Here is a 13,271-nt window from a genome sequence, read left to right on the forward strand (position 1 = left end):
GAAAATTCAGGTACTGTTCTAATGAGTAATCATGAGGTTATCATCATCTAGCTGCTGCTGCTGCTGCAGCCAAATCGCTTCAGTCGTGTCCAACTCTGTGTGACCCCATAGATGGCAGCCCACCAGGCTCCCCAGTCCCTGGGATTCTCCAGGCAAGAACACTGGAGTGGGTTGCCATATCCGTCTCCAATGCAGGAAAGTGAAAAGTGAAAGTGAAGTCGCTCAGTCATGTCTGACTCTTTGCGACCCCATGGACTGTAGCCGACCAGGCTCCTAGGTCCATGGAATTTTCCAGGCAAGAGTACTGGAGTGAAAAAAAAAAAAAGAGTACCTGGAGTGGGTTGCCGTTGCCTCCTCTGATCATCAACTAGATGTGAAATCAAAAGTATTATAGTAAGATATTTGGATATGTATATTCATAGCCAAGTATTAATTCCTGCAAAAATTGTTACATGATGATCAGTTCAGTTCAGCTCAGTCATGCAGTCATGTCCGACTCTTTGCAACCACATGAATCGCAGCATGCCAGGCCTCCCTGTCCATCACCAACTCCCGGAGCTTACTCAAACTCATGTCCATTGAGTCAGTGATGCCGTCCAGCCATCTCATCCTCTGTCGTCCCCTTCTCCTCCTACCCCCTATCCCTCCCAGCATCAGGGTCTTTTCCAGTGAGTCAACTCTGCATATGAGGCAGCCTAAGTACTGGAGTTTCAGCTTCAGCATCAGTCCTTCCAAAGAACACCCAGGACTGATCTCCTTTAGGGTGGACTGATTGGATCTCCTTGCAGTCCAAGGGACTCTCAAGAGTCTTCTCCCACACCACAGTTCAAAAGCATCAATTTTTCAACGCTCAGCTTTCTTCACAGTCTAACTCTCACATCCATATATGACCACTGGAAAAACCATAGCCCTGACTAGACGGACCTTTGTTGGCAAAGTAATGTCTCTGCTTTTTAATATGCTATCTAGGTTGGTCATAACTTTCCTTCCAAGGAGTAAGCGTCTTTTAATTTCATGGCTGCAATCACCATCTGCAGTGATTTTGGAGCCCCCAAAATGTCTTAAATTGGTAAAATGCTGATGGCAGTTTTTTATTCGTATTTAAATAACTGGAAACAACTAAAAAAAACCATCCAAATACTGAGTTAAAGCAAGAGCCTCTAATGGCAAAAACAGAATTCTTTTTATGAAACTATGTCTGTACTTGGAAAAAAGCTTCCAAAACTGCACACCAAATATTACAAATAGTGAATCCTCAAAATAGGATACATGTGGCTTTCATCTCCTAAGGCCTACATTTCTGTATTATTTAAATGGTCTAAAACAACCTGGTATTGGCTTTTGACTTAAAAATTAAATTTGCTGTGAAAATACAGGATAAGAGTCCCAGATGTATAACCCTTCAAATTCAGATTGTAGTGATGGTAGTACCATTTAATCAAGCATTTAAAATCTGAAATAAAATAAAAAATAAAAAAATAAAAACTGAAATAAAGCTTTACAAGTGTGTCAACAACTGTTTACTCATAGAAAATCACAATAGCTCCTTAACAGAAAGTGTTGTCCATAAGAAATCAATGGCCAAGAAAAAAATCTTCTATTTGTGGCAGTCTACTGCTAATGGCTATAAAATATATCTATCATTTAGCTGATCGATACTAGTAAGGAAAGAGATGAAAAGAAGAGAAAAGAGAGGAGACAGAAGACACAGGGACAGCAGTGAAAAGAAATAGGAGAGAACAGAGGCAAGCAAGAAAGAATAGCAAACAGTTAAAAAGGAAGCAGTCAGAACAGCACACCTTAGGAGTGGTTCCTGAGTCTTTCTGGCCTGCTCACCAGTTACAAACTCTCAGTAACTTCTCTCTTCACAGTGTCTCAGCAAGGCACATAATACAACAGTTTACAACCCATTTTCCCAGCCTCTTACCTCACAACTCCACCTCACAAATCTCTTAAACTACTAGGACAATTGTTCTTTCATTGATATGAGGGTTACTCATACTTTTGTTCTGCCCTGTTGTTTTCCCTACATTTTCCTCTTGGCCAATTACTTCTTGTTCTAAAATTTCTGTCAGTTATTATGCAGTGATACCCCCCTCTCTCCTCCAGTCTGCATGAGATATTCTTCCACCATGCTATCACATCTTACTTGTGAGGTTCTCATGATAACTTTTTCATGACAGCATAATTTACAAGTGACTAGTTTCTCTGTCTCCTCTGCAAAGGGTGTGAGCTTCTTGAGAGCAGGGACTATGTCTTAGTCATAAACAATGACCATACGAAATCATGCAAATTGGGGAGAGAAGACAAGCGGCTGGGTGGCTGTGGGCATGCATATGCACATACCTTGAAAACTGATAATAGTTTCTTTGTAAACACACTGGGTTTTTATATTATTCTCATTGAAAACTGATGCCAGTAGAATTAAAAAGAAATTTTCATTCTAGAAATTGCCATGAAAAAAATGACAGGTCAAAGATGATTCACATCAAAACCAATTCCCAAGGTCCTCCTAGTTCTAAGTGAAATATAATCCATGTCCAAAAATTTCCCTGTAAATTAAGAAACAGTGCAGGCATATGAAGATCTTCATGCTTCAGAAAACTCAGACTTCCCCTTGGAAAGACTGGCACTTGGATAGGTTCAACTAGTTTCAACAAAAGCATGTTGAATTGAAAAATAGAAATAGAGATAAGAAAGATTGGAAGGCAAGGTGCATGAAATGTAGCAGAGTTGCTATACTTTGCCCATAGAGGGAAAGCAACTGGTAATTTTAACAGGCTATTCACTTAAACTATACTGTCCTCACTTACCTGACCTCACTCCCCCAAAAAAGGTCCCAGAAAACAATATTTTCACTATGAATGAACCTCTTGAGAAGTGCTTCCCTCTTTGATCTCTGTGGTTAGTACTCCTTACAACTACTACAGCTCTAACAACACTTTTGGGTGGCCTTTGATGACTCAGTGACCTGAATCCCCAGGCCATTATGAGATTTCTACCTTGAATTCCCATGCCATTAAGAGAAGAAAAAATATTAGAAGCTTGATTTAAAAAGTAAATGTGAATAAAAGGAAGCTATGATTAATAAACTGTGACAGAAAAATATATTCAAGGAAACTCAGCATCTCCTAATATTTTAATACCTACTGATCAATATTATTTAGGCCAATACTATTGAAAAAGGAATGCCTATTAACATACTCATTAGTAAAAATTATTTCAAATTCTAATGGAAAATATTCATGCAATATTCCTAGAAACCTTATCCCTACTTTTACCTCATTGATATAATTACCAAACCCATTTTGGCCATGATAATATCTTAAAAACAGAAATAAATATGTTGGCAAAGGCCAGAATACTAAAGTCAAAACTAATATTCAAGTGAAATAATATTCTGATCTCAAAGTTTATGAATTCATTCCCTAGCTATGCTGCCTCTTTTTTAGATCAACGCCATGATGTATTAAAAAGAAGTTCACAAGTCTATTAAGCTTTTCACTTTTCTGAGTATAACACCTATATGATCTCATTTATTATGTCTAACCAAACAGTGAGATGGAAATCCCATATTATTCCCCACGTGATGAGAAGTAAGACTGTGACTTCTCAGTTAAGGGGAAATAATTTGTGTACCTTGGCATTCAGCACTGTGGTTTTTTTATTCATTAACTAACTCTGGGCATACTGAATCTCTAACTCTATAATACTGCTCAGAAAAGCAATGTGTACACACAGAAGGTCAAAAATGACCATTCTTATAAAATTTAACATTATTATAAGAGCTACATTTCAACATGTTGTACTAAAATTTTTTGTTAAACTGCTATTATTCTCATTTTACAAAAATTTGGACTAATTTCTACATAACATTCAGCCTAGAAAGAAATGAGCAAAAACTTAGTGTTAGAATTGTAGCATTCTCTTTTACATAAAAAATACACATTATCCAAGTATGTTTTTTTTAAAAAATAAGCTTAAAAAAGTTGATAACTAAAAATTCATAGTGGAAAATAATATTTGCTCATTGATCTTTTTAGTGTTACATTTTATGTTATCAAGATAAATTAACATAATGTAAAATCAACCATTTGAGAGCTACAAACCAGTGGCATTTAGGCATTCATTATATTGTGGAATCATCACTTCGACCTAGTTCCAAACTATTTTCATCCATATTGAAATGTGTATCTGATACACATTTGTGGCTGAATGATATTCCTTTGTATGGATTACCACATTTGTCAATCCATTCATCAGTGGATGAACATTTGGATGAACACCTTTGCCCACTGTGAACAGTTCTAGATATTCATGTACAAGATTTTAATACCTATTTTTAATTCTTTGGGGTTAAAGACTAGGAGCAGAATTGATGAGTTTTATGATAATTCTGTTTAACTTTGTGAGGAACTGCAAAGTAGGAAGGGTATCACCCCACTGAAATGTATTTGGCATTTTCTCATGATTACACCAAAGTTACGGGTTCAGGGGATGCACGCCACAGGTGATCTGCCATTTTTGACACCTCCCATCAAGTGTCTATACCATCACCATGATTTATGTCTGATGATGGTGACCTTGATCATCTGACTGAAGTGTCAGGTTCCCTCACTGTAGATTTACCCCTCACTGTAGATTTACTTTCCGTACTATCCACACTGTATTTTGAGAAAAGTCACTATACTCAGTCCATATTTAAGGAATGAGTAGCTATGCTCCCCTTGATTAGGGTAGCGTGCTACATAATTTATCTCTAATTCTCCTGCATGAGTGATTACTTTGCTATCCCATGAACTAATTTATTCAATCATTTATATTAGAATGAAATCATGGATATTTATTTTATAATCTAGATTATAATCAAATACTGCTATTGGGAGAATTTTCATTTGGCTCTTAAGCCTCTTCGATGTATATCCGCATCAAATTTTGTGAGTTTATGTACATTTGAGCATTCCCTTATTCTCTGGGACTAAAAGATGCTCCTAGATTATCTTGTGTCTTAATTTCCTATTCCAACAATAGCCCTATCTCCAAAGATCCCTGATTCTGTTTATGGATAATGGAATTAAAAATAAACATGTGCTCATTGTTTCTAGAGTGTCATTGCATTTAGGCCCTCACAGAAGACACGGCAAATGCCTAAGAAAATATATTTGAAATTACAGTTGTCATAAAGAATTTCATTACACTAAAATCTCCTGTGCCTCACATACTCATTCATTCCCATGAATTCATGATCCCCTGACATGCACCTAACTTTTCACTGTCTCCAGTGTGTCAAGACAGAAGACCCTCCTACGCCTGATCATCAGCCAAGTTGACTAGTGGTGGATTGACATCACTGACGCTATCTACAGAGTTAATGTCCAGTGTAATAATCCCACTCTTCTACTTCATTCTTTTCATGTCTGCTTTCCAAACCCTGCCATTCACTCCCAAAGTGCGAAAAGAACACTAAAAATGTGCAGTTGCATAAATTTTCTGTAATTTCTCTTTATTTCTCTAAAACAACCATTTACATTGAATGAAATATATTTAAGCATAATATTATTTTAAATTAATCAAATTTAAAATATTCCTCCATACTCTAAATCTCAAAGGAAAAAACTCCACCATACATGTATACATATATATATATATATATATATATATATATATATATAGTATATATATATATAGAGAGAGAGAGAGAGACATGTGCACATGTAAGTATGTAACTGCATAGAAAAAAAACTGTGTGGTTATTCACACATAATCACCAATATGTGAATAATTGTATTCTTCTGATGAAAAAAATGTAACAGCCATGGGCAGATAGACATATATTATCATATTTCCTTCTCAGATCACTAAAGTGTTGGATTCTTGTCCTTAACATTAAATCATACAATATTGTATAAATGAAAATAAAAGGTGAGCTTCCCTTACAATATTTTGAAGAATATTGATAATATTGCCTTTGTGTACCTGTATGCTCACTTGTGTCTGACTCTTTGTGACCCCATGGCTTCTCTCTGGTAAGAAGATACACTCTATACTTTGTAAACTTCTTAACTTCTCTCTGTCATATTTAAGACAATATTTTAATGCTATATTTCCATGCACACTAATTAGAATGGTTTGGAATTTTTGCATAGCTTTCAGAAATGTCAAGGGTTTCTTCTCCAAGGTACATTTTGAAACTTCCAGACTCCCTATAGCATCAAAATGAGTAACTTCTACAGAGTCTTATAGCTACAGAGGTGCCCTCTTTGAGGTACAGATCCACAATCATCAGGGTCTACAGTTTTCTTTGAGTTAAGGAAAACTGTTCTAGACACAGATATGTAACTGTAATTAATAGAAATTTCCAAATATTGAGAAAAGTTATGGTTACTAATTTAACTCTGGAAGGAATCTGATAGAGATTATGGAGAGAAATCTCTCAAAGCCTATAATAATTAATAGTTACCCTGGAGATGGAATTACACTCTTGGAACTGAACAGGAGAGAAAGAATGACAACACAGATGAAGGCCTGGCATCAGAAAACATTGGGATGACACTTTAGTCATGCTATTTTTCACTCTGAAACTCCAACAGATTTACTGAGAGCCAAACTCAGACTAGAAAGAATATTTAACTGATTTCATTAGGTTATTGTGAAGATTATTTTAGACAATGTGGGTGAAAATTTCTATCATATGAGAGGTATTCAGAGAGAGATTGACAGGGAGATACAAAGAAACAGGGAGGTTTAGTTTTCCCATGACCCTAAAATTAGCAACTCAAAGAATAAAATGAAACTTTTCTTTCAGCTTTTATTATTAATTGTCCTAACTTTTGATTATTTTGTGAGTTCTGCTCTAACTAACTTGATTTTACAACCATACTCTTAGAATATTTAGGCTTACTTCTTACACTTAGATTAGAGTTAAAAATTACATACTTATTTTATATAATTAACAGTATTATTAATATAGCTTTATATAGCAGCATTGATCGCTGAGGAAGGCTTTCTTATCTCTCCTGGCTATTCAGTGATCAATGCAAAGAAATAGAGGAAAACAACAGAATGGGAAAGACTAGAGATCTCTTCAAGAAAATTAGAGATATCAAGGGAATATTTCAGGCAAAGATGGGTCCGATAAAGGACCGAAATGGCATGGATCTAACAGAGGCAGAAGATATTAGAAGAGGTGGTAAGAATACACAGAAGAACTGTACACAAAAGATCTTCATGACCCAGATAATCACAATGGTGTGATCACTGACCGAGAGCCAGACATCCTGGAATGTGAAGTCAAGTGGGCCTTAGAAAGCATCACTACGAACAAAGCTAGTGGAGGTGATGGAATTCCAGTTGAGCTATTTCAAATCCTGAAAGATTATGCTGTTAAAGTGCTGCACTCAATACGCCAGCAAATTTGGAAAACTCAGCAGTGGTCACAGGACTGGAAAAGGTCAGTTTTCATTCCAATCCCTAAGAAAGGCAATGCCAAAGAATGCTCAAACTACTGCACAATTGCACTCATCTCACATGCTAGTAAAGTAATGCTCAAAATTCTCCAAGCCAGGCTTCAGCAATACGTGAACCAAGAACTTCCAGATGTTCAAGCTGGTTTTAGAAAAGGCCAAGGAACCAGAGACCAAATTGCCAATATCCGCTGAATCATCAAAAAAACGAGAGAGTTCCAGAAAAACATCCATTTCTGCTTTATTGACTATGCCAAAGCCTTCGACTGTGTGTATCACAATAAACTGTGGAAAATTCTGAAAGAGATGGGAATACCAGACCACCTGACCTGCCTCTTGAGAAACCTGTATGCAGGTCAGGAAGCAACAGTTAGAACTGGACATGCAACAACAGACTGGTTCCAAATAGGAAAAGGAGTATGTCAAGGCTGTATATTGTCACCCTGCTTATCTAACTTATATACAGAGGACATCATGAGAAATGCTGGGCTGGAAGAAGCACAAGCTGGAATCAAGATTGCTGGGAGAAATATTAATAACCTCAGATATGAAGATGACACCACCCTTATGGCAGAGAGTGAAGAGGAACTAAAAAGCCTCTTGATCAAAGTGAAAGAGGAGAATGAAAAAGTTGGCTTAAAGCTTAACATTCAAAAAACTAAGATCGTGGCATCTGGTCCCATCACCTCATGGAAAATAGATGGGGAGACAGTGGAAACAGTGTCAGACTTTATTATTTTGGGCTCCAAAAGCACTGCAGATGGTGACTGCAGCCATGAAATTAAAAGACACTTACTCCTTGGAAGGAAAGTTATGACCAACCTGAGAGCATATTAAAAAGTAGAGACATTACTTTGCCAACAAAGGTCCGTCTAGTCAAGGCTATGGTTTTTCCAGTGGTCATGTATGGATGTGAGAGGTGGACTGTGAAGAAAGCTAAATGCCTAAGAATTGATGCTTTTGAACTGTGGTGTTGGAGAAGACTCTTGAGACTCCCTTGGACTGCAAGGACATCCAACCAGTCCATCCTAAAGGAGATCAGTCCTGGGTACTCATTGGAAGGACTAATGCTGAAGATGAAACTCCAGTACTTTGGCCACCTCATGCGAAGAGTTGACTCATTGGAAAAGACCCTGATGCTGGGAGGGATTGGGGGCAGGAGGAGAAGGGGGTGACAGAGGATGAGATGGCTGGATGGCATCACCAACTCAATGGACATGAGTTTTAGTAAACTTCGGGAGTTGGTGATGGACAGGGAGGCCTGGTGTGCTGCGATTCATGGGGTTGCAAAGAGTCGGACACGACTGAGTGACTGAACTGAACTGAATATAGCAGCAATATTTTGCCCTTTCTAATTTAACTAAAATAACATTAACAGCCTATTAAGCTAGTATTAGGTGAAAAAGCAGGCATAAGCTTTTATTCTTTGGTATAACATATATCACTTACAATCTATTTCTTTTTCACTGAAGTGCTCAAAAGTGATCACAGTTCATAGTAAGAAAATATTCAATAAATTCCTGTTTACCACACTGGAAAAAAGTAAAAGACTCTCCTACATCTATAGCTTTCTAATTCTATTTTTATTTTCATCCTTGGTACCTGATAACTCTGGATTTAAATAAAAACAATATCATCAATAGCTTCAGTTACAGACAACAGGGAGGGTAAATCCAGACTAAACCTGAGGTCCACAGCATTGAATTGATCATAATTCTTGATTCTTAGTATATTCAACATCTTTTTTTTTAATGGTCATTTTGAATTTTTATGCTTGTTTATTCAATAATAAAACTATACCTATAAAAACATGACTAATATATGACCTAAACAGTTAATAATATCATATAGCTGATAATGTGTACATACTCATCCTGATCCTTAGCCTCCCACAGTTGGAGTTACTTACATCATTTTTAATAGATAGTTATATATACAAGTTCCTACAAAATACAGCATTTTTATATTGCTGTTTACTTTCCTCTTTTTACTTCATTATGTTGTCTCAAAAAGCTTTAAATCTGTCATTTTATATAGTTGTACCTTACAAACTATGATTCTGAATAATATTCCATGGTCCTATTTATATGCATAATTATAAATATCTCTATATGTACAGTTGTAAGAATTTGTCTTGAGCAGACACATGAGACTGAAATTGCTGGACCAGAGGATGTGTGAGTATTGAGCTTTATAAGAAAAGCACAATTTTTTTTTCCAAAGTGATTATGTAAGGATATGCTTCCATCACTAATAAATAAGAAACTTGCTTGATTCAGGAAAAATATTTTTATGTCTTTTCTTCATATAAAATTATAATAAACTGAATAAATAGAAGAAATAACCAATTTGTGGTGTCTGGATTTCTTTTTCTCGGGCTGTGTGACTCATGACAACTCTAGGCCTTCCTCCTAGTGATATTTTCTTCAGTTTATTTAATCACCATTTGGGGTAATATCTTCTTTGTTTTCCTAATTACTGCTGACCTTCATCTCCACTCCTCTATGTTCTCCCTGTTAGCCAATCTTTTGTTCATTGATTCATTTCTTTCAACAGTAACTACTCCTAAACTGACCTCAAACTTTCTCAAAGCAAACAAGACCATCTCCTTTAGAGCACGCATGTGTCAGGTTGTTTTTGTTCCTCTTTTTTTCAGGTGGGGGGTGGGGGTGAGATGGTGCTGCTGGTGTCCATGGCCTGTGACCATTACGTGGCCATCTGCAAGACACTCCATTACTCCAGCATCATGAACACACATGATGCATTCAGCTAGTGATGACACCATGGATCACTGGCTTTGTGCATTCAATAAGCCAACTAGCTATAATTATACAATTGCCTTTCTGTGGACCCAGAGAATGGGATAGTTTTTTCTGTGATATCTGGTGATCAAGCTAGCTTGCATGGACATTCCCGAAATGTTGATAAAGGCTGACAGTGGGGTACTTGGCCACCATCTGCTTCATTCTACTGCTGATCTCTTACTCTTATATTCTGCTTACTGTCTGCCATCAATCGATGGCCAGGGCATCCAAGGCTCTCTCCACTTGCACTACCCACATCACTGTGGTCACGTTATTCCTTGGGCCTTGTATCTTCATCTATCTGTTTCCACTCAGCACTACTTGGGTGGGCAAATTCCTTGCTGTATTTTATGAGATCATCACATCACTACTAAATCCAGTCATTTATACTTTCAGAAATAAAAAGATTAGAAATGCCATTAAGAGAGTATGATGACAGACTGTGGATTTCTGTTGGTATTTCATCACCTCAAATTATCAGAATGTCTTCTGTGAGTTCCCTAAATTAGCTACACCTATTCTGTTACCTAAGACTGGGAAGAGTTCCCCAATTCACATATGGAAATCATGTATATCTCTTGGTGAAAGTTTTGTATCAATTCTTTAGTATTCCAGAAATGTCAAAATGAGTTTTTGTTTGGGAAATTTGGCCAGTCTTTATAAGTATAATTTTGATTGTTCTCAAGAATGACTTTAAATTAATAAGATTTTAACAGTAGAAATTATCACTCTTCTTTTGTTACTTCAACACTGACACCATATCTGAAAATTTTCTACTATTCTATGCATTTCTTTTAGCGGAGCATTTCACATAGACCTTGTCTAAAATTTTCTTTAATAAGTTAGTGCATTATATTGCTATATTTATCTATGCTGCTGCTGCTAAGTCACTTCAGTCATGTCATACTCTGTGCAAACCCATAGACGGCAGCCCACCAGGAACCCCTGTCCCTGGGATTCTCCAGGCAAGAACAATAGAGTGGGTCGCCATTTCCTTCTCCAATGTGTGAAAGTGAAAAGTGAAAGTGAAGTCGCTTAGTCGCGTCTGACTCTTAGCAACCCATGGACTGCAGCCTACCGGGCTCCTCCATCCACGGGATTTCCAGGCAAGAGTACTGGAGTGGGGTGCCATTGCCTTCTCTGATATTTATCTACATAAAATGATAAATTAGTCTATCAATTAGTTAACATTCTATTACCTTCTGTAGACATATCTATAAAAGTAATCATTAAGTATTCCTAATTATATTCAGAAAGAAAATTGAATCATAATAATAATCTGGAGACAGATTTGTTCCCTCAATATCATGTTTTAGTCATTTGTGAAACTGTAATTTCTTTAAAAGATACATATTAAACACAAAGATGTCTATATTAACAACCTTTGGAGAATTTGCTTTTCCCTTCCTATTCATAAATGGGTTAGGCAGTTCATCATACAGGTGGGTCAAACAATAGCTTTGAAATCAGCAATCCTTTAATTCACTGAAGTGTTCAAATAGCCTGTAAGAACTAGATTATGTTCAGAGTTTGAGAATTATTCATTACTACATTAAACAAAACAAAACTTTTCTTCAGAAATCTTCCTCAAAATGTTATACAAGTTTACATCCATTTATATGAAATCCATGGATCTAGATATACTACTAATTTCATCTTACTTTCTAAAGATGACATGGTCCTGTGTAGCTGCAACATTTCCAATAGAGAATCTCAGGAATAAACCCTTAAATAAAATAACTGCTATTTTCATATGTGAATGTATATATGCACATATATTCTGATATTCTTATTCTTTTATATCTTTGTACTCACTTTGGATATGATTTGTCTTGAATCCACTGATTTTTTTCTTCTGCTGTGTCCAGTCCATTTTTAAGTCTTCTTAAATTCATAATATTATACATTTCTTTTTCATTTCTAAAATCATTTGGTTATTCTTAGATATTCTGTTTCTCTGTATAATTTTTTTCAGTTTTTCAACTTCTTAATGTCTCTTTTAACTATATCAATTATTTTATGCTCTCCTCTGATTTCACAAATTGAGCCATATTTGGTCTGCTTCTCTTTACTCATTTCCCTCTAATTATCAATCACATGTTCCCACTTCTTGCATATTCCATAGTTACTTTATTCTATTTTACACACTGTATATAAAAGATCATGTACCTCTGATGTAATAAATTCCTTCAAAAATGATCTACTCTTTCCTCTATGAGGTATAAAATGTTAAGGTGTGATGCCTTCAATCCGATCAAGTACTGACCCTATCTGAATCTGCATTGTAGTTTTTAGAAGACTTGGTACACTTCAGGTTTGATCCTGTTCCTTGAATATAACCCTTCCATGTTGGGCTTATGATTCTAATAGATCTTTAGCTCCTCAGTCTGACAGATTCAGGTAATTCAGTATTGCCTTTCAGAACTTTTGAGCTTAGAACATCAGTCTTCTCCATTCTCCTGCTACTTCTAAATACTTTTGGCAATTTCCTCAGAGTTCTGGCTTTATGTTGACTTCCTAATTTAACGTAGCTAACAAGAATCCACTAAAAGTATAAATCAAAGCAATGAAATAATTGTGAACAGGAAAAATATAAAATTACAAACTGATTGCATAATCCTGAAAGAATAGTGGATCACAAACACTCAGGACATAGGGTCCTTTCATAGCTTCATAGTGAACCTGACTCAGTCTTCTAGTTGTCAAAGCCAGCTATAAATTAAATAAGTTTTATAATTTACACAGACCATAAACACTAACACATATTTGAAACCCATGTTTTGAGACACAGTAGAGTTAGATAAGATGAGTTACTATAGAAAATAGTCAGCAAAAATTTGGAAAGCATAGTTGCCATATATTAATAATAATATCTAGGCCATGATCAGATCAACACATTCTGATGTTTGAGAAACATTCATTGATGAATTAAATCACAGTTTCAAAAACTGTGAAATACCAACATATACATAAACTTTCCTGTCCTAAGTCAATTGGAGAATGA

The 13,271-nt window shown here is 36.0% G+C and overlaps 1 pseudogene; it reads left to right on the forward strand.

Annotated features, from left to right (window-relative positions):
- Positions 1-6,155: 6,155 nt before the first annotated feature.
- LOC110141702 (olfactory receptor 4F4-like) lies at positions 6,156-10,700 on the forward strand (annotated as a pseudogene).
- The last annotated feature ends 2,571 nt before the right edge of the window (positions 10,701-13,271 follow it).

The sequence above is a fragment of the Odocoileus virginianus genome, chromosome 6, assembly GCF_023699985.2.
Source record: "Odocoileus virginianus isolate 20LAN1187 ecotype Illinois chromosome 6, Ovbor_1.2, whole genome shotgun sequence".
In the NCBI taxonomy this organism is placed as follows: Eukaryota; Metazoa; Chordata; class Mammalia; order Artiodactyla; family Cervidae; genus Odocoileus; species Odocoileus virginianus.